At 52.3% G+C, this 21,825-nt stretch overlaps 1 long non-coding RNA gene across 2 annotated transcripts; it reads right to left on the bottom strand.

Annotated features, from left to right (window-relative positions):
* Positions 1 to 16,775: 16,775 nt before the first annotated feature.
* Positions 16,776 to 21,400, bottom strand: LOC116667801. Of its 2 annotated transcripts, none has more exons than XR_004324882.1 (3): positions 21,239 to 21,400; positions 19,527 to 20,644; positions 16,776 to 19,015 (listed from the first exon to the last, which is right to left on the bottom strand). It is a non-coding gene; the product is annotated as an uncharacterized LOC116667801 (long non-coding RNA). The 2 variants fall into 2 exon arrangements; XR_004324881.1 differs by lacking the exon at positions 16,776 to 19,015 and adding an exon at positions 19,050 to 19,193.
* Between the last annotated feature and the right edge of the window lie 425 nt (positions 21,401 to 21,825).

Raw genomic sequence — 21,825 nt, 5'->3', positions numbered from 1 at the left:
TGATCTTTGACCTTTTAGGGCCTCTCTTTCCAGTGGACTCTTAACTCCAGGGTCTATTCCTCTGGGGCGCTGACCCAAAGTTAAAGGGAGCACTTCCAGACTCCTTCCTGGGACAGGGCCCCTCAGGAAACGGTCTCTGAGATACAGGTGTGTGTGCAGTTTTATTGGGACAGTTCTTGAGGGAGATACTATGAGAGAACAGGGAGGCAAGGTCAGGCAAAGGGGGAAGCTGGCTGAGCCCATGGTGGTGGTGGGGGGGTCTGCAGCTGCCATGACCTTGGTAGCTGTCCTCAGTTCAGGGCGGGGGGCCAAGTCTGTCTCTCGCATCAACCAGGCAGTGAGTCTATACCGTCCAGTGAGGATCTGTAGCTCTGGACAGAGCGGCTCCCTTCAGCCAAGAGCAATTCATCTGTGCCCTGTCACCAGCCAGCACTCCTGAAAGCTAGGGATATGTGTCTTGGTCAGAGGTTGACAACTTCATCTATAAAAGGCCAGGTAGTAAATATTTAAGGTGGTGCAGCCCATGTGGGATCTGTCACAACTACTCACCTTTGCTGCTGTGATGTGAAGGCAGCCAGAGGCTCTCTGTAACAAATGGGCTTAGCTGTGCTCCAGCAAAACTTCATCCATGGTAGCAGGCAGTGAGCCGTCACTGGCCGACCCTGGCCCTAGTGGTCCACAGCCTCGCCCATCGCAGCCCCATGTACATCAGGCTCCAGGTGCCGACATCCAGGTTCTGCCCCTTGTTCCACTTGTCAGCCTCTCACGTGGTTTTTCCAAATTTGGCAAGTGTCACTGAGCTGGGCTACCCAATACAGTTGTCACTGGTCACTTCTAGCTACCTAACATGAAATTAACTAAAATGAAGCAAAGCCTAAAGTTCAGTTTCTCAGCTACACCATCCACACTTCAGGTGCTCAGCAGCCACAGGTGGCCCGTGGCTGCCACGCGGGACAGAGGAAGCCTCCTCGGTATCAGCAAAGCTCCGCTGGACAGCGCCGGTCCCGAGGACGCGGGCCTCTGCGAGCTTCCCCTCCTCGCACACCTTGGCTGCCGCGGTCCCGCCTCCCCTGGGCTCCCTGGTGCCTCACGCTGATTCCTCACACGCTTAGTGCTGCCTCCCTAGTTGTCTTCAGGCAGAGTGCTGGTCCCCGCTCCGCGGTGCTCACAGCCGGGGCCAGGACTCCGCACTACCTCCTAGTGTGCTTTCAGCCCCCGTGCCGTCTGCTCTTTGCGCTGCCCACCTGCGCACGCCAAACACTCTCATTTCAAATTCCATTTGTGATCACCCTGTTGCTTTAGTTTCGTGCGAGGATTTCTGAACTAGTCTTTCTTTCTCATCCTCAGTGGCAATTGCGTGTTGTCCAGGGATTCACATTTGCTTGTCTTGCTTGTCTTGGGGCCCTCTGAGTTCCACTGCCCTGGGGGGTGTGTGTGTGTGTGTGCGCGCGCACATGCTCAGAGTTTCCACATCACACTTAGCAGAAAATGTGCGTCCTGCACCCACGAACAGTGTAGGCTCACGTTTCATCAAAGACGCTTTGCTTCTGTCAGTGGCCCAGGGAAGGTGGCTCACTTCTAAGTCGAAAGACTTGGGCCACCAAGCGTAAACTTTACCGCCCCCCTTTCACAAAGGATGTGGGGCCTTACACAGGGCGCCCATGTCCCCACCACGGGGCCTTCAACTTCGGACCCTGCTGAGTAGGCAGCACCAAGCGGCTGGCTGTGAATCATTTTAAGTTTTGCCTAGAAAGTGCATCTGTATTTCAAGCACATAGTGGATTCTCCCTCTTATTTTCAACCTGACCTATATTTTTTACATACATAATATGTTTAATCCAAAATTTCTGTGTTTGAAGTAGAATCAGAGGATTCTCAACGTCTGCTCAGCCTTCTATCTTGAGCAGAAATCCCTTGTATTTATGTTTCAAGCACTATCACGTTCCATCCCCACATGGGCCCTGGAGTAGGTGTCGCAACCGTTATCTTCTGGGGAAGGAAGGCGCCGTGGAGCGGTTTTCCAGCTGCGTGGCTTTGAGGAGCCACCAGACATGCGAGTCCGTCTGCAAAGCTCTCATCTTCCCGACGTGTCTTTCTGGAACCCAGCAATCACTCTTGGCTCCTAAGCCTGGGGTCGCCGAGAGAGCAGGCATTCAGCCCCAGTGACGACCGTCCCATCAGGAGCCAGCTAGTGGGGGGCCACAGGTCCAGAAAGAATAACTTTGAGAGGAGCCTTTTATCTGGCTTGGCACATAAAATGAAGTCAGTAAATATCGGGGGGCCAAATGCTCAGTTCCCATCAAGGACTCGCTGGGCAGCGGAGGCAGGAAGGCGTGGAGTTGTCAAGGCAGAGTCAGCCTTTCACCCCTGCTCCCTCGGAAGACCGGATAATGCCGCCGTCGGCCCTCCTGTGAGCGGTTTCGGGTGATGGACTAAGACGGAGCTCGGGGCTCTGTGAGCAGCAGGAAGACGTAAAGAGCTAGCAGAGAAGAGCATCTGTTTTTGGAGAGCAGCTCATGTGCTTTGAGCACAGAGTCTGGAGCGCTCTGAGCATCTGATAAAGAGTCACTGAACGGATGGATGAAGGGACAGATGGGTGAGGGGACAGATGAACAGGGTGGCTGAGGATTAGGCTCCAAACTCAATCACCCGACGCTGAAAAGAGGACACCTGCCAGAGCAGCATTCCACGTGGGGTCGTGAAACCCTCCCTTTCCTGGGCACACGTTGTCCTGGGTGTTTCACATTTGCCATGAGATCTGGTCCCCGCAGGAACTCCGTGCACAGGATGTGATGTCTCCATCTCTGAGCGCGGAGAGCGAGGTGAACGGCCTCCCACACACCAGTCCTGACACCTGGGTCTGCGGGATGCTCCCCGCCGCATGCAGCACGAGAGCTCAGCCTGCCCGTGGGCTCTAAGCTGCGCTGGGTGCCAAGTGGAAGGGTGGTGTCCCGGCCCCAAGCCCAGGGGCAGGGGGGAGGGCCAGGGGGAGGGCCAGGAAGGGCACCCTGTTCTCTGTGCAGGGCTGGCTGGGCCCCAGCGAGGGCGCCGTGTTTGTCCGAGGCTCCTCCTGCAACGACACAGCACAAGTCATTGGATATGCGGGTGGCCCACTCAGCCTGAAAACCAGGCGAGTGACACGGTGGGACAGAGGGAGCTTTTAGCCTAGACAAGAGGCATTTCCTTCGCACGTCCGGGGCCGGGGACAGGGCCGAGGGGACGGGCTCCTGCAGGGTGAAATCCGACTTCCAAAGCCTAGTTTCTGGCATCTCCGTCCCCCTTCCCCGGGAACCAGCGGTGCTGACTGCTCCGCGGTGCTGTAAGCCGTTTGCTCTCACCTGGGAGAAGGCTAGGCAGAGGGAGGAGCTCTGAGGACTCTGAAAAGCATTATCTAGAATCAGTGACAAGGGCTGGTTATTCTGCTCTTTTCTTTCTTTCTGAAGCATCAACAATTAACACTCATCTGGCCCGAGCTCTCCTGGGCCGGGCCAGCGGGGAGCCCGCGGGCCTGGCGGCGATCAGCAGTAATCGCCATGCTCGAGCAGATAAGAATGACATGCAGATTACTCAGCGCAGCCCAGAATAACAGACGACATGCCAACGCTCCTAGAGCAGCCTTCCCCGGGAAGTGGGGGACAAGCATCGGAGTCTTCACCCCCGAGCGGCCCCCAGGCAGCCGCAGGCCTTGGACGGGCGTCCCGGGGGCTGACCCGGGTCTGTGCCTTGGCTTGTTCATGGGAGCACCTCCGAATTCAGCTCAAGGAAGTCAGTGTTGCTGGAAAGAAACTCGTGTCCCCCAACCCTGACAGTCCCAAAGTTCCGTGACCACGGCCATCCCCCACGCGGGAACGGCGAGCCGAACGGCCCCTGCTGCCGGAAGCTGCACAGGGAACGTGTCCAGTGGCCTGTCCTGGGGCCTGCGCTGGGCAGACGCTGGCTGGTTAACGACAGGTGAGTCTGAGTCTGATACAGAAAACCGCACAGGGGGAGGCTGCCTTTGACGTGGGGTCCTGGGTTGGGGCCGACCTAGGCTGGACTGGGGCTTTGCACCCCAATAGCTGTGCTGACTGACGCCAGACAGGGGGGCCTCGAGCCAGAGGGGCCTCTTCCAGGTGGCGTAATAAACTCTGACACAGGGACGTACCAGGAACAAACGTGCTAAGGGCGTGATGTCTGTGACGTGCTTTGCACCGTGTCTGGGGTAGGCTAAGCCCTAAGCCTTCCTGGCTGTGGGTGACATTCGCTCCCCGTGATTACTCCCCGGGCCCCGCAGAGCTGGTCTCACAGCACGTGCACCCCTGCAGGACTCTCACCCGTCCCTGGTCAGGACAGCCTGGCCGTGTGTAAGTCTGATCTGGGACCAGCGCGGACCAGCGCACGGAGCTGCTGGTCTCAAAGGAAAGCCAGCCTCCTGGTCTCCTGGGTTGACCCTTCTGGGCCTCTCCTGCCTCGTCGGAGACGGAGCTGCCCTGTCTGCTCCTGGCTTTTCCGATCGCCATCATTTTGACTTGAGGATGCTTCGGCAGGTCGGGCCCCCGGTCCTGCCTGACCCCCTGCAGCCGCTCCACACAGCCCAGCTCGGGCCCTGAGACTCTTACTCTGCTCACTCACAGAGACCTCTGCTTGTTCAGGCCTCCTGGTCCAGCTCTGGGCAGGTAGCAGGCCCTCGGTGAGTACGTGCTCAGTTTAATCCAGCTGAAGGGAGAGCCCGATCCCAGCTTCTCTAAGTGGCACGTCGGACCCGACATTAGCACATGTGTTTGAAGTCGGAGGAGGACTCGCCAGCGGCAGAGCACGCACAGAAGGCGGGATGTGACCGCGTGGGCCCCACATGTGCCGAGAAGCCAAACCAGTTAGAGCCGTCCCTGCAGCCCACCTACCCAGACCTAGGTGCTCCCCCGTGCCTGGGCTTCTGGTGCTGAATTGCAGGTTTCAGTCCTGTGATGATTACACACAGAGACCGTCCCCAGGGGAACCCACAGAAGTTGTGAGCCCGCTGGGGGTCTGGATGGAGCTGATGCGCGTGCGGGGGGATACGTGAGCAGAGTGGGGGTGGGGGTGGGGAAGTGAACACGTCACGCAGCATCAATGAACACCATGCGACGGATAAATGAAAACGGTTTTTATTCACGTGATGTTTCTTCTATTTGCGCTTACCTCGAATAAGCCAGCTCGCTGGACGTCTTCTTCTCGATCGACCCCGAGGATGAACGGGCATGTACCGGCTCCTCGGCCTGTGCAAAGCATGGTTAGGCTTTTCCCATTTTCCCCACCCCTCTCTCTCCCTCCGCCTTCTAGCGCTGTTGGTCAGGGAGGAAGTCTGGCACTCGGTTGATTAAGTGAACACAGTTTTCATTTTGCAGAGTCACTGTCTCTGGCCTCAGGTGGCCGTGTGCGCACACATTTCATTACGAGGAGCCCCGGGACAGAGCAGGAAGGGAGGACAGGCCACCATGTCCGCGTCCGTCCATCCATTCCTTTATTTGCTCAGTCAGTGGTTACTGAGCACCTAGGGCCCACTGGGCGCTCTCCTAGGACCTTGGGACACGGCCGTGAGTGAGGCGACAGGACCGACATGGCTCCTGGCAGTTCCCGGCGGGGATCATGAACAGGGGACTTCGGGATTTCAGAGATGCTGTGAAGCGAGGAGGCAGGGTGATGTTTCAGAGCACGCAGGGGAGCACTGTCCTGGCCAGGAGGTCAGGGAAAGAGGAGGACGCAGCCCGTGGAGACGGTCCCTGGGGGAGGTGCGCGGTGGCAGCCGGAGCCCCAAACAAAGCACTGCAGACAGAGGGACAGAGGGACCCTCAGTAACAGCCTAGGTCCAGAGTCAGGAGAGACCGTGCTGGGCAGGGGGGCAGAGTGGACACGGGAGCAGAGCAGGCCCCGAGTGCAGGGAGCTGGCGGAGAAGCGAGGCCTTGCAGATTCTGGTCCACCGCTGCCAGCACACTCATCTCTGCTCTATATGCTGCTCAGCTGCTGGCACAGGCCGCATGTGCACGTGGAGATGAGAGCCAGGCCTGAGACTCCCAGAACCCCCAAAACCCATGAGACACTCCAGAGCAGGCCCACACCGCACGCGTCCACTCAGACTCCAGTGCGTCGGAGCACGTGAGCAGGGGGACGGCTGCGGATAAGCACAGAACTCGGGCTGGGGGCTCAGTCTCAGGCGAGCTGCTGACCCTCTCCCAGCCAGACCGCACCTGTCCTGCAGCCGTAAGAGCACCCAGGCTGCCTCCTTCACAGGAGAGGAGCAGGATGGATGTGGGAGCCTGGCCGTTCAGAGGACCCTGCATGCAAGATGCCGGGCATTGTTACAGCCACCGCCGTGGGGCTAAGCCGGTTTACGGGCAGAAATAACTCATCCTCCCACTCGTCAGCGAGCAGATAGATACCCGAGCTGATTAAACGGAGCTTCTGGAAGGTCTCCTCCAGCCCCATCGCTGAGACCTGGCTTCCAGCCCGAGCGCCGGGCCCTGCCATTAACCTTCAGGGCCCCTCAGTTAGCAGCAGCGAAGGGGCCTTGGCAGGTGTCAAGGATTTGGAGGGAGGGACCCAGGGCATCACCCCAGGCTGCCTTAAAAGGGTCTAAGTGATCTGCTGGAGGGACTGCCCAGGAGACATCGATCAGCTGCAGGTGGGGTGTCCCCGCAAGAGGCTTCCTGCCCGACCCCATCCCCACGCCGGGAGATGTTTGCAGTGGGGCCGAGGGGAGGCCGAGACCCACAGCACTCCCTCCTGCCTGTTCCGAGCATCGCTCCTTACAACTGGATGGGGCCCGCGCAGCCCGGCGACGGAGCAGTCCTAGGCGTAAAGGAAAGACCCTTGCAGACTCCGGGGAACGAACCTGGAGTTGGGTGGTTACCCGAAAAGGAGATCAGCCCTGTCACCTGCTAGCTGCGTGGCCTTGAGCCACAGCTTCCCCGGAGGTAAGGAAGACGCTGCTGCCCCATGTCCCAGACCTGCCACTAAAGGGCCACGCGGCCTCTGGCAACCTACTGGACTTCCACAGGACTCGGCATTCCCACCTAACACTGCAAATAACAAAAGCAACAAGAGTGACTTCAGGAGGGCATTTGGAGGAGCAAATGAAATGATCTGAGTGCTGTCCTCGAGGAAGGTTTGTCCCCAAGTCCTCCAACCCCGGGCTGAATTTAGGAAGAGCCCGGAGTAAAGTCATGGGTCTGCAGTCACACAGGGAAGGCCGTGAGTGGGAGCGCTCGGGGTGGGTTTTCCTGAGATGCTTTGGGCAATGACCCCCAGATCTGAGCTTCTCCCTAAAGAGGGACAGCTCGCTGGGCCTCCCCTCCCTGCACTGGCCCCGTTTCTCAGGATGCTGGGGGCTGAGAAGGCCCAGAAGGACATGGTGTCCATGGTCCATGGTGGGTGAACTCCCCGGGGCTCCTGTCAATGGGAACTGATGGTGCCTGGATGACTTCAGGGGGCCCCAAGCCCAGGGCAGTGGGTCCTGCCCCCAATGCCCTTCCCCGTCCCCTTCTCTGCAGACTCAGAAATTCCCTTCGTGAAACGTCTGTCTTCGTTTCTAAAGCCCATTTTCCAGTAAACGGAACCAGGCTCTGCGGAGATATGGCCGACGCTGGGGCCGGGCAGGCAGCGCACACGCTGAGCCTGGGGCGCCTCGTAACCCCCGCCCCCAGGCAGGACGTGCTTCGCGTCCCCGCGAGATGGGGCTGCGCCCCCTGAAGGAGCTCCCGGAGCGGAAGCTGGCCCGGTGCGACCACCCGAAGTTACATGGAATCGCGTTATAACCTGAAGAGTGAAATAAACACCAGGAGTCCGCGTGACGCAGGGAATGGCTGATACATAAATACACAGGGAGGGGGGCAAACCTCTCCAGCAGAAGAATCCAGATTACTTATGCAGACACTCTGCCTTCAAGAGGCGGAGTCCAACAAGCCGCCCCTTTAATTTGGGCCGAGCGTCATAACGTCCTTCCAAGGAGGACGGCACAGAGAGGGCGAGGAGAGAGGGCCTTTGCAGTGGGGACGCCTGGCAAGCACACCTCAGCCAGGTGACCCTGCTCAGCATCGCAATGACCAGCCATGGTGACAGTGACCAGCCACGGTGACAGCGTGAGCCCTGATGAGATGGAATGAGGGCGCCTCACCGCTGTGGTCTTCCTCCCAAAACCCAGGACCCCAGTCTAACCCCAAGAAAAACATCAGACAAACCCATCTTAGGGGCACCTACAGCACACCCAGCCCTCCTCAGAACTGTCAGAACTGTCAAAAACAAGGGACGTCTGAGCAACCCCGCAGCTGGGAGGAGCCTGACGGCACAGGCAACTGGATGCTGTACTGGACCCTGGAACAGGGGGGAAAGCCATTAGATTAAAGTAACAACAACAAACAAGGGAAGAATAAAAACCTAGCGAAATCTGAGTAAATGGTGAAATGCAGGTAGCAATGGCCTATCCGTATGGGTTCAGGAATCACGACAAATGTGGACTCACGCGAGATGCCGGTAGCAGGGAGGCTGGGCGCGGTGCCTGTGGGGCTTTCTGTGCCATCTTTGCCATTTTTCTGCGAACGTGTACCTGCTCTAAAATAGTTTACTTTTTATTTTAATTGCTCTGTAGTTAGATGTGCCCTTTCATTCAAAATACATGGCAACGGGCTATGCGGCCGGGCTCCTTCTACTTTGAAAATCCGGCAATCTGTGCCATTCCCCCTGCAGAGGGTCCCTTTATGGCCAGTGACACGGAGGGAGGGCGCCGTGGCCAGCACACCCCGGAGGGTGAGCTCCATGCAGTCCCTTCACTCACTGCCCCTGGGAAGTGGTCGCCGGGAGATGAGGACCCACAAGGAACACATCTTATTACTCAGAAGATTCAACCGATCGTGAGCTCAGTTTGGTCTCGTGGAAGGCAAACCTAAAATTACAGCAGCCCTGTCAGCCTCCTCTGCTCCATGCCCACCACGCCCTGACCACACACACGTCACACGCCTTCCCTTTTGGCCCCAAAGCTTAGATCAGACTGGACGTGGCCAAGGTTTTCCAGCCAGAAAAGCCAGCTGCGTCACCAAGGAGGCTTTTAAGGTCTCAGGTTCTGGATCGGCTCAGCTGGCCCAGAAATTTAAGGTGCAAAGGGGACACGAACGTTTGCTGTGCACAGATGTGAGCAGAGAGGAGAGAGCCGGAGCGGTCACCTGACATCCTGTCCTCAGGAGCGCCAAACTCACCTTCACAGGGGGAGCCTGGCAGCGTCTGGGGGCTGGGGCTGAGGGCGGAGGCTGGGCAGCTGGACCGGAGGCCACGTGCCCTCCTCCCGGGAGCTTCCAGGAGGTGACGTGGACACCACAACAGGGCCTGCCTGGGGGGTGGACAGCTTTCTAAGTCCCTCTGGGGCTCAGCGCACAGAAGTGCTGGTCAAATAAGAACCCAGCTGGGGCAACACACCCGTGAACAAGCTGAGGGAAGGGAGGAGGCTGCGGGGCGGGCGGACGCTGGCCACGCCCCCCGCACCTGCCGCAGAGGCTCCGCCCCCAGCAGCCCGCAAAGAGGCGGGAGAAGCCCCCGCTTTCGCTGTCAGTCGCGCTTAAAGCGTTGATGATCACATCGGACTGAGCACGTTCAGAATCGACTTCTGTGTGTTTCATTGCCTGAGGTGACGAGGAATTTCACGGTGCTGCCGGCGATCTCCTCCAGGGCCCGGGAGCAAAGGACCCTGCAGAGCGAGCTTAAAGGGCCAGACAGAGAAGAGAGGATGCCTGCTGGGTCCCTGCATCCTTGGATGAGCCGTCACATGACGGTTACACGTGACAGGCGTGCACCTGCCTTACGTGGACGTGCAGGCGTGTAGGGCTGTGTGCATCGCTGCGTCCAAAGAGCCTAGAAATCAAAGCACACAGGCCGCTTTGCGATGTTATAATCCGGTGTACTGTTTTTAACCCAGCTTCCGCGGACGGACCTCTAAGCGGCCTCCCCGTTTTTAATAAACAGGCTGCTGCTGGGATGAGGCTGCCAGGAGCTGCAGCTCCTGAAATGAGCGCCCCACCTCCACTGTCAGGATGCTCAGGGCACCCTCCCCTCCCCAGCTGGGCGGGAGCCTGGCCGGCCTGCACGTGTCCTGCTGGGGCCTCACCCTCCCCCTGGCGGCTCCTTGCCTCCCCCCGGGGCTCCTAGCATCCCGGCAGTCTACAAGCCGGTGGCTCCCAGCAACCTCCAGGTTTTCCAAATGTGGCAAGCGTGTTCCCGAGGGAAATAAAGCCGGGAACGAGCAGACTTTCTCGCAGACATTACTCCATAAGGAAATGACCATGCTCTGTGTTCTGGTGTCCCAAGGAAATGCTTCCCCTGAGAGCTCGGCCATGTCTGCGCGGCCCCCGGAGGGGCATCAGAGGAACAGGCAGCAGGAATGACCGTCCCTGGGCACCAGGCAGTTACACACAGTACTGGTCTCTTCATTATTTCTGCCCGCGTCGTCTCATGACTGGTGCTCTAAGCCAACACTTTCTCAAATCTTCAGAGTATGAGCCTCAGCAAACTCATACGGAAGCCTGTTTGGCCCCAAACAGTGAGTGCCCTTTGTGCCTTAGACCCCCACTCCAGGCCTCGGAGAAACAGCCGTGGAATGCAGACCTCGGCACACAATTAGGTGACCGCACGTCAGACGGATGAGTCCCTCAGAGGGAGGGCCGTGAACCGGGGAGCCAGGAGGGTGTGCTGCGAAAGCAAAGGACACTGGGGACCCAGTTTAGTGAGAAGGGGCAGATAGGGGTCAAAGACCTTCGCTGTAAGGGGATGAGCCTCAGGCTGAGGCCTGGAGGATGAATGAAGTTAGCTGGGGCACTGCAGTGGGCGGGGTGAGTCCCAGGCCCTGGGGAAAACCCAGGGAAAGAAAGTGCCATGGGCTGTAGGAAGGAGACCGAAGGGCAGGCCGGGGCGGAGCACGGCAAGGCTGGAGGGCAGGTATGGTGGGTCGAATTGTGTCCCCAAAAGATGCTGAAGTCCTGACCCCTGCACCTGTGTGTATGACCTCATTGAGAAAGAGGGTCTTTGCAGACAGATGGTCAAGTTAAGATGAAGTTTCTAGGATGGGCTCCCATTCCAGTGGGACTGGTGTCCTATAAGCAGACTGAAATGTGGACACTGTGACAGACTTGCACCAAGAGAAGATGACGTGAAGACACAGGGAGAAGACAGCCACCTGCGAGCCAAAGGGCAGGCCTGGAACAGATCCTCCCCAGGGCCCCCGGAAGGAGCCCTGCTGACACCTTGATCTCAGACTCCCAGCCTCCAGCCTGTGAGGCAACAAACGCCTGTTCTTTAAGCCATGCAATCTTGAAACCAGGCGGGACCCTCGGGGGCTTTCCCGGGGACAGAGTCCTCCCCACCACATCCCACCTCTTGTTTGTAGAAAAGCTTCAGCCTCCTGGGTCTTCCCTCAGCTCCAAAGAGCACATTTCACCAGAGGAGTGAGAAAACGCAGAAGCCAAGGAAAACAGTCAAACAAGACAAAATAATAACAGTTCAACGTAAAACCAAGTCAGGCACCTCTAGTTCCCCCTCAGGGGCCAGAGATCATACTCTGAGCCACGTGCTTGAGTGCTCTGCAGACACTAAGCCCCACCCCCAGGTGGAAAAAGTTAACTGCACGCTGAGAACCAGCACGCAGACCCCAGACTGGCTGGGACCAGAAGGCTGGTGATTGAGGTTCCCCAGACATCACCCCGTCACCTCACCACCCACCAATCAGGGAGCTGTGCACGAGCTGATCACACACCCTGGGACCCGCTCCCTCACACGGTCTTTAAGGACCCCTCCCTGAAAGCCATCAGGGAGTTCGAGTCTTTTGAGCATGAGCTGCCCGTTCTCCTTGCTTGGTGCCCTGCAATAAACTCTGTACTTTCCTTCACCCCAACCCAACGTCAGTAGACTGGCCTGGCTGCACGTCGGGCGAGTGGACCCGTTTGGCTCAGTAACCATCTGTGCTGTTTGTCATGGCGGCCTGCAGAGGTGAATACGGCGGCAAAGGCCGGTCAGGTGGGGCCTCCTAGCCAACGTCAGAGTTTTCCGTGTAACCCCCAAGGTAGGAAGGCTGCGAGGCTCCCAAGGAGAGGAGGGCAGGTGGTGGGGTGAAACAATCAGATGCTGGTTTAGGAAGACCCTCGGGTGGAGGCATCTAGACCACAGGGTCGGAGGTGGCGCTGGATGCACACGAGGTCACCTTCTAGGGCAAGAACCTGCTGTTCTCTAAAATGCCCCACGTTGTCCGGGGTAGAGTGCAAACGCTGTCAGCCATGGGACAAAACAGGGAAACGCCACTCTCGGTGATAGAAAAGCCATCAGGAGAGGCTGGTGCTTTCAGTGTCAGTATTGTGAACGAGGGCTGTTAAATAAGCCAGAAGGTGAACTGGACTACACTTTGAAAAAATCTTCTTTTCTTCAAAAGGTACCAATTAGAAAGTTAAGTCCGTGCACAGACCTTGGCTTCTGGTCAGCGCAGAGTCACTGGTAAAGAACTCGGTCTTTCCCTTACAGAGCCACAGAGCAGGTTGCAGACACTGGATGGAAGGCCACGCAGAACGGCGTCCTGGGAAGGGAAACGCAGGAGCTGAGCGCATGGTGACCCTGGCTTTCCGCCTGCGGCCAGCTCCCAGCCAGCAGCAGCGAGCCGGTGCCCGAGCACAGCACGGCCTGCCTGAGGGAAGCAGGCAGAGGCCAAAAAGGCCTGAGCCAAGAGCAGGGCTGCAAACACTAGGGCGAGGGTCCCAGGGTGGCAGAGACTGGCCACGGGGGACCCGGAGGTGACTGGAGACTCCAGGACTGGCCACGTGGGAATAGTCTGGAGTTCTGGAGCTGCTGGTGCAGAGGGAAGACGGCTCCCTGGGCATCCTGGGCATCTGGTTGAGCAGCCAGGAAGGCCTCAGCCGAGGTAAGGAGAATGCCAAGACGGGAGCCCCACGCTCGGACTAAGGGCCAGACCAGCGCTCACCTGTAATAACAAGAAAGACGGTCTGACAGCACAAAATAGACCTGCCTTCTAGGAGAGCACACAAGCAAAACCTTGACACGTCTTTAAGGAAAGGAGTATTACCCACTCTCCCTAAGACGCATCCCCATGATGTCCAGAGAACCCTAAAAATATTACCAGCCATGAGAGGAAATGGGAACGAATGCCCCTTAGGTAATCAAAAAGAGGCATCAGGAGGAACTGATGCTGAGTGGTTGAGATGTTAAGATATCAAACAAGTGCTTTTAAATAGCTGTTTTCAATATGGACAGTGATTTAAAGTGAAGGACGGCTGCGCTGAGTGAACAAACAGTGATCTCAGCAGAGACATAGACACTGTAAAAATAACCATACAGAAATTCTATTGCCGAAAAGTACAACATATGCCTTTTTAAATTCACTGAAAGGGATTCAGAGAGATGGCATACTGCAGAAGGAAGTGTGAACTTGAAGACAGTGATGGAAATTATCTAATTTGAAGAAGAACAACAAAAAAGACGCCTTAGCCACAGGCAGAGGACCCACAGTGGGACTTCTCATCAGAAACGCCGGAGACCAGAAGAGAACTGAACAGCGTCTTTAACACGTGAAAAAAGAGACAAACTCTTAAACCAGAATTACAGAACCAGCAAAATATAATTCAAAATAAATGTGAAAGAATGACAATTTTTCATACAAGAAAGGTGGAGAATTAGTCCCCAATGAACCAAAAGTAAAGGAGATGCTAACAGGAGTTCTTCAAGCAGATGATAAGTGTGTGGAATGAAAGCTCAGATTTGCAGAGAAGATTGAAGCACACTGGGTGGGTGACTATTAAGAGAAGTCACATTGTGATAACCTTGTACCGTGGAGGGAGGACGCATGGAGGTACCAAATATATGACAACACAGCACCAAGTCAGGAGGAGGCACAGAATGATGCTGTTGGAAAGTTCTTAAATTTTAGATGAAATCATTTAATATTAACTCTAAGAGACTGATAAGGTAAGGATGTATATTGTAATCCCCAAGCACTTAAAACTCACACTCACACACACGCACGCACCTGCACACACGCACGGAAAGATGATGGAGGAAATGAAACTCTAAACTGTACTTGATTAAAGAAGGCAGCAGAGGGGAGATAAAGGAATAAAAACCAGAGAACAAATAACAAAAAGGGTGTATTAAATTCAGCTCTATCCATAATTACATGAAATGCAAATGGTCAAGAATTATATTCCAGTTGAAACACAGAGATAATTGGCACGCAGCCAAAAGCAAGACTCAGCTGTGACCTACTTACTAGAGAAAACTGAAACATAGAGATATAATTTGAAAGTAAAAAATTGGAGAAAAGATATGCCACGCAAACATTAAACATGAGAATTCTGATGTGTCTAAAATAACATACGGGGGGACCGGATAGCTCCCAGTATCACCATTAAAAATAAATAAAATAAATTAAGAAAAATAGCATATCATCCAAGACCAGGATTATAGAGGAAAAAAAGGGAAATTTAATCATGATAAAAGGGTCATTGTACCACAAAGACACAGAGTCGCGTATGAGTACAGTTAACAACTGCAGCAAAACATAAGACAAAAACAGACAGTAACAAATAGGTAAATCCACGGTTGCACTTGGAAGTCTTAAGCCCTCTCTCTCAGTAATTGATGGAACAAATAGTGAAAGCATAATAAAACAAATTAAAAAAAACAGAATATTAAAGGATATAAAAGATTTGAAGAGCACTGTCAACCCATCTGACCTAACTGACACTTCTGGAAAACTCTACCAGACCACCCCGGCAACCACACCACGCACATTCTTCTCCAGGACATGGGAAATGGTCACCAGTGTAGATTGCTTAAGGGGCTGGAAAATGTGTCAATACATTTCATAAGATAAAGATAAAAGCTTACATTATATGTCATCTGACTACAAGAAAATTAAATTAGATTTTAATAAAAATAAGAAATGTTTTAAAAATATCCAAATATTTGGAAATTTAAAAATACAGCTCTTTCTGTTCCCTTTTCCTGTCATTTATAGAACTGGGTGCACATTACCACAATCCAATTTTAAAACACAACCCCACAAAGTTTCATCTCACTTGTTTGCAATTAATCCCACTCCATTGCCTACCCTGGCCGAACACTGACTTTTTCTTCCTGTCACTATAAATTTGCCTTTTCTGGACATTGTATATAAAGAGAGTTATGCAATAGACAGTCTTTTACTTCTGTCTTCTTCCACGTAGAGTGTTGTTTTTGAGATCCATCTGTCCTGTAGCGTATACAGTGGTTGTTTTCTTTCATCACTGAGTGATATTCCGCTGACTGGATAGACCATGCTTGGTTCATCCATCCACCAGTTGGACTTTCAACTTGTTTCCAGTAAAGGCTTTTGTGAACAATGCCACTGTGATCGTCCGTGTACACACCTTTGCGTGAACACACGTTTTCCGTTGCCTTCAGTAGAACTGTTGGGTTGTATATTGACCTTTTTAAGAAACTGCCAACCTGTTTTGCAAAGTGACTGCACCATGTTACATTTCTGAGTGGTCTACCGTTGGGCCCGTTTTCCCACATCCTCAACCACCCTCAGTGGAGCTGGGCTTTGTTCCTCTGGTGGCTGTGAAATTCCCACTGTAGTTTCAATTGGCATTCCCCTGATGGCTCCTGACAGCAATCCTGTTTCCATGTTTCTGGCATGTGTATATCTTCCAGGTGAAATTTCTCCTCAAAACTTTTGTTTAATCAGATTATTTGTCTTCTTACTGAGTTGTGGTAGTCCTTTATGTAGTCTAGATAAAAATCCTTTATCAGACATACGATTTACAGATATTTTCTCACTGGGTGTGACTGGTTGTTTTATTTTCATAACAAATTCTCCTGAAGTGCCAAAGTTTTAATTTGATAAAGTCCAATTTATCTTTTTTTTTTTTTTGCTTTTATGGATTACATTTTTGCTCTCATTTCTAAAAATCTTTGCTCAATCCAAGGTTACAAGAATTTTTATCTATGTTTCCTTTGAGAAGATTTTTAGCTTTAGCTTTTATAGTTACGTCTATAATGCATTTTGAGTTAATTTGTGTGTGTGGTGTGAGGTAAGGATTCATGTTAATTTAACTTTATATATGTGGATATCCTGTTGTCCCGGCACCATTTCTTGAAAAAACTATCCTTTCCTTTATTGAATTATCTTGGCAGCTTTACCAAAAAAATCAAGGAACTATAAACACAAGGGTATGTTGCTTGACTGTCAAGCTTGCTGCATTATCCACAAAATTTTCCTTGAACCAACATCACTTTGTTTTGATTATTGTGCCTTTATGCTAAGTTTCAAAATAGAGTAGTGTGTGTCTTTTACCATTTTGGTTCTATTTCCAAACACATTTTTGGATCTGCTTGTCCATTTCTGAACATAAATCTATTGGGATTTGAGAGAGATTGTGTTGAATTTATCCATGGGTTTGAGGTGAATTTCCATCTGAACAATATTGAATCATCAGACCTATGGATGTGAGATATCACAAAATATATTTAGATTTTTTATTTCTTTCAGCAATGTATTATAAATTTCATTGTACAAGCCATGCCTTTCTGTTTAAATTTATTTCTAAGAATTCATTCTTTGGATGCTATTGTAAATAATATTATTTTTGGATTTTTTTTTTATTTCTAGCTAATAAAAATGCAATTGATTTTTGTATACTGACCTTATATCCTGTGACCATCTAAATGAAACATGAGTAAAGAATAAATTTCAAGCGATACTAGAAAATATTTTTCAAACATAATGAAAATGCAGCAATTCAAAAGTTTGTGAAATGCAGCTAAAACACTGATTGATAGGAAATTACAGTTTTAAATGCTTATATTAAAAACAAAAAAGATTTATTTTGATTATCTAAGTTTCTCCCTAAGAAGCTCAAAAGGGATAATTAAATCCAAAGTAAACAGAGTGAAATTAATAACAAAGAAAAGAATTAATTAAATAGAAAAAAATGAAAGTCAAATTTGGTTTTTTGAAAAGATTGATAAAATTTTAAAACACTTAGCAAGATTGATTAAGAATAAAGAAAACACAAATTATCAACACAAAGATTGAAAGAACAGATGTTACTGCATATCCCACAAACATTAAAAAGTCAGAAAACTTCATGCCAACGACAACTTAAGTAAAGCAGACAAATCTTTTGGAAAGTACAACTTAACAAACTTGACAAAACATTACAAAAAACAGAAAAGTATAGGTGGTGTTCTTCACACAGATAAAACGATAATGTTCCACAACTATCAGTAAATTGAACCGAGCAGTATGCGAATATTAAATTTCCTGGAAGCAAGTAGACATGGCAGAATCGCAGTTTGTTTAACATTCAGATGTCAATCAATTACATTAACAGAATAAAAGATAATATTTTATGACAGTCTCTTTAGATACAGAAAAATAACTGTCTGACCCACCATCAGCAGCTATTTGTAATAAACACTCTTAAGAAACATCATTGAGGAAAAGCCAGGCAATCTGTTAAAGAACGTCTGTTAAAAACACCTACAGCTAACACTGCTTAATGGTGAAACACTGAAAGATTCCTTCCCAGGACTTGGGAACAGGCAAGGATCTCTGCTCGTACTGTTTATATTGAACACCGTGTGGAAGAGTCTCTCCGGGCAGTGAGACAAGGATAGGGAATAAATGCATAAAGAGTTGAAGGGAAAATCTACACTGACTTCAGTTTCAGAAACAATTTTCACGTGAGAAAACAAGGAACCCATGAAAACAAAAAACAGCTTCTAACACCGGTAAGTGGTTTCAGCCAGGATGAGGATTACGGGGACAGTGTGCATAACTGAACTGTGCGCATTTAGAGCCGCAGCAAGAAAATGGAAAATATATTTACAACAGCATAAAAACTAAGCATCTTTAGAAATAAAGAAAAGAAAGTGTCTGCAGAACCCTACACCGAACCTGTAAGCAGCTATTGAGGTTAACTGAAGAAAATATAATGAATGGAAATAAATATTTTTTATTTTTTATATATATAAATGTTTTTCGTGAACTTGGAAGCTCAAACTTTATATATCAGTTCTCCCTAATTTAATTAACAGATTCAAGCAATCCCAATCAAAATTTTAAATTTGTTTGTAGAAATTGAGAAGAATTATGTCTATAGAGTTTCTAGATCTAAGAAAAGCGATGATTTCTTAGAGAAGACATAAAGAGCCATGAACTTTAAAATCCATCACAGATTTTATCAAGCTAAAAACTCTGCTTGTTCAAATAAACATTAAAATTTTAGAAACTACTGCAGATTACATCTATACAAATTCTCTCTATATATATAAATTATACACGCAACTCAAACCAACTGAGAGCCACTTCCTACCCATAGAAATGCCCAAAATTAAAAATACTGACAACACCAAATATGCTCAAAGATTTAGCACTAGTGTGCCTTTCGTATGTTTCTAGTGGAAACGCAAAGCGAAGCTACTGCTTTGCAAAATGGTTTGCTAGACGTATATTTACCCGATTCCTCTCCAGTTCCGCTTAGAGAGACAATGAAAATGTATGTCCACAAAGTGGCTTTTGCAGGAATGTTTCCAGCAGCCTGAAACATCATGGCCCAGAGCTGGAAACCGCACAAAAGTCCGTCAGCAGCAGACTGGACCAGCAGACTGTGGTTTGTGCACCTGGAAGCCACTCATGAGTAAAACGTGCCAAGCTCCTAACACTCACGGCAGCGCGGATGCGCCTCAAAAGGCCCCAGGGCCAAAGGAGCCCTTTCCAGCCGTGCACCTGCCGCGAGGCTCGCCCGCCTGGGTCCTAGAGCAGGAAGAAATGATCGGCGGTGACGGGTGTGGGAAGAGTGAGCTCCCCGTTAGGCGCTGTGCTGGGAGCGACTGGGCGGGGCTGGGAGGTGGCCTTCGGCCTGAAGGAAAAGCCAGGTCTTCATCACGGTGTGCACCACAGGGGCACGTGTGTCTGCCAAAGCTTTGGGAACTCTGTACTCAGTGTCTGTGCATTGCCTGGTTTGAAATGCATGCCTTAAGGAAGTTAAAAACAAAGTCTCAGGCCATATCACGGGAGGGTGTGTTTTAATACAAACATCCAGAATGTAGCAAAGATTCTATAAAGTGGTTAAAAAAACGGAGATGGAGACTCCCAGGGAAAAGTGGACGAAAGACTCGAGCAGGCTGCTCTCAGAAGAGGGTCTCCAAATGGCTGAGAGGGAAAAACACATGTTCCGTCTCATTAGCCGTCAGGAAAATGCAAATAAATCAAAATGAGGTCGAATTCCACCCCCAATGGAAAGAGAAGTGACAGCAGTGAAAGTGGAGCCTTCTGCTGGAGGGTGGAATTCCGTCACCTCCTGGAAGACTGAGCAACAGAGCGCGGGTGTCAAGCCCTAACACACCGGTGGCTGCGGACCTAGCAACTCTGCTCCTAAGAAAACACCCAAGTGGTTACACACAGCCTCTAACAGACACGCCCAGGGACGCTTCCAGAAGCTCGGCTGTGGGCGTCTAAACTGGGGAGGACTCAGACCCCGCGAACCTGGAGACGTGCGGCACCATCCCTGTAGAAACGGACTCCTCCTCCCGCATCGACAGCGGTGACTCACGCGGATGGCACGTCGAGGATGGAAGCCAGGTGCTGAAAGCTTCATCCGTGCAACACCGCGTTACGTGGCGCCCAGAGTTCACACGGCCGCGCCGAGGAAAACAGAGAACTTGTGTTACTCAGGGAAGTGGGGCGTTTAGGGACGGGTGGACCTTTGTAAATGGAGTGTCGCTGATCTACAGGGGCTGGTTTACACCAATTCTTTTCTTCTCATGGGGGGGGGGTTAATTAGGTTTACTTATTTATTTAGTGGCGGCACTGGGAAGTGAACCCAGGACCTTGTGCGTGCTAGGCACGTGCCCTGCCACTGAGCTGTCCCCACCCCTCATACCAATTCTTTGGTTAGTATTTTAAGCATGGGACCAGGGTCAGAAAGCAGCCAGCCTTCTTGCCCTGTCTGGAAGGTGGAGAATGCCAGGTGCACATCCTCAGAGGCCGTGGCAGGGAGGACAGTCAGGAGGCCCCTGAGGTGCTGGTAACGCTCCGGATCTTGATCCAGACTGCAGCTCCATGTGCATTTGCTCTTAAAAGTCCCCCAGGCATTAGGTTTGTGCAATTTACTGAAGTGAAGTTTGCAAAGAAATACATTAATCAAACATTTAAAAAGAAACCTTTATAAATGAGAAAAAACAGTTTTAAATAAAAAGTTAACACGTGTTTAAAAGTGAATTAGAAATAGCGTCAAAAAGAAAGAAAAAAGAACTATGACTCTGGAATACAAACCTAGAGGCTGCATCTGATGGAACACCGCAAGAGCGGCTCGGAGCGGCTAGAACACGGGGGGTCGAACAGGCCAGAGTCAATATTCATACCCAACGGCAACAGCAGGCAGGATTTATACAGCTTTTAAGTTGGTCAGTGTCACGCATTTAACCCTCACACCAAACCTGCAAAGTGCTAATGTCACCCTCATCTCACGGGTGGGATTTCAGGAAGACGGAGACTGGAAGGAGCTTGCCCAGGGTCACCCAGCGAGGGCCTTTTCGAAACTAGGTTTAAACCCGGCCGTCTTCTTACTGCTCATGCATTTTTACCGCCGTTCAAAATCGTCTCTGGATGAGAGAATGAGAAAGTCTAATGTTTTTTTCTTTCCGCAAAGAAAGAGAATAAAGAAGAAGACGTACTAGTACTAGCGGAGATAAATTTCCATAATCCCAAAAGAAACGACCCCTGCAGGAGAGGAGGGGCTGCCCGTCGGAGCAGGGCGACCCCAGCGCCACGCCTGGGCACGCTGCTGCTGCGAGTACCCTCCGCCGCGACCCAGGCGGCCCCTGGAAATCAGCCGGGGAGAAGAGAGGTGGCTGGGATCATCAGCTCCACTCTGCCTGGCTGCCGCCTGCCCGCTCCCCCCGCCGTGACGCCAGCGGGCTGTGAATCCGGCCCCCTGCCCCCGGCTGCTGTCGCTGTGGCCAGCGGACGGCGCCGCGCGCACCGGAGGGTGGGAGGGCCATTCCCCCCACCAGGGGCATTCCTCCCCCCCCCCCGCCCCCCGCTCCCTCCATCCCCAGCACCTCTTCTCCCGGGGCAGGGGCGTCACTGAGAGAGGCAGCTGAAGCACCGAGCCCCGTGCACCTCCTCCCTGGGTCAAGAGGCATTTCGGTGACGGGGCCTCAGGGCCTTGGCGCCGGGAGACCTGCCCCAGTTACCTCTCTGCTACTTTCCTTCCTCCCCTGAGACAGTCTCCCATGTGAAATTTAGGTCGGGAGGTTTGGCGTCCTGGATTGATCCCATTTTCCTTCTTTTTTCCAACGCTCTTCCCTGTCCCCCATTTCTCTGTTGCGGTCCCAGTTTCCGAACGACGTCCACCCTCCTGCGCTGGCTCCCACGCGCCCCGCGATCAGCCCCGCGCGTGCGCAGTGCGCCCGGCTCCGCCCCTCGCTGCGGCGGGCGCTCCCCCCCCCCCCAGGGGTCCCGCCTCCTCCGAGCCCGCCCGCTGCAGTGGAGTCTTCGTGTCACCCGGAACGCAAGCCAGGACACGCTGGGCCGCGCCTCACCTCGCCCGGCCCTCCCCTCGCCACTTCCAGCCGGTGCCGCCCCCACCTGCGGTCTTGTCCACGTGGGGGAGGCCTTCTGCAAGGCCGCCTCTTGTCAGGACCAGTGCTGGAGAGGGAGCAGGGCTGCATGAGAGTGTCAGATGTGCCGCGCGCCCCAGCAGACGTCCCTCCATCTCGTCCTCATCGTGGGGCCGGCTGCCCGCCCTTCGTGAAGCCCTGAACAGACCCATTAAGACACG

Source organism: Camelus ferus, chromosome 12 (assembly GCF_009834535.1).
Source record: "Camelus ferus isolate YT-003-E chromosome 12, BCGSAC_Cfer_1.0, whole genome shotgun sequence".
Classification (NCBI taxonomy): domain Eukaryota; kingdom Metazoa; phylum Chordata; class Mammalia; order Artiodactyla; family Camelidae; genus Camelus; species Camelus ferus.
The sequence above is the reverse complement of the archived record's forward strand: the minus strand, read 5'-3'. Positions and strand labels throughout refer to the sequence as shown.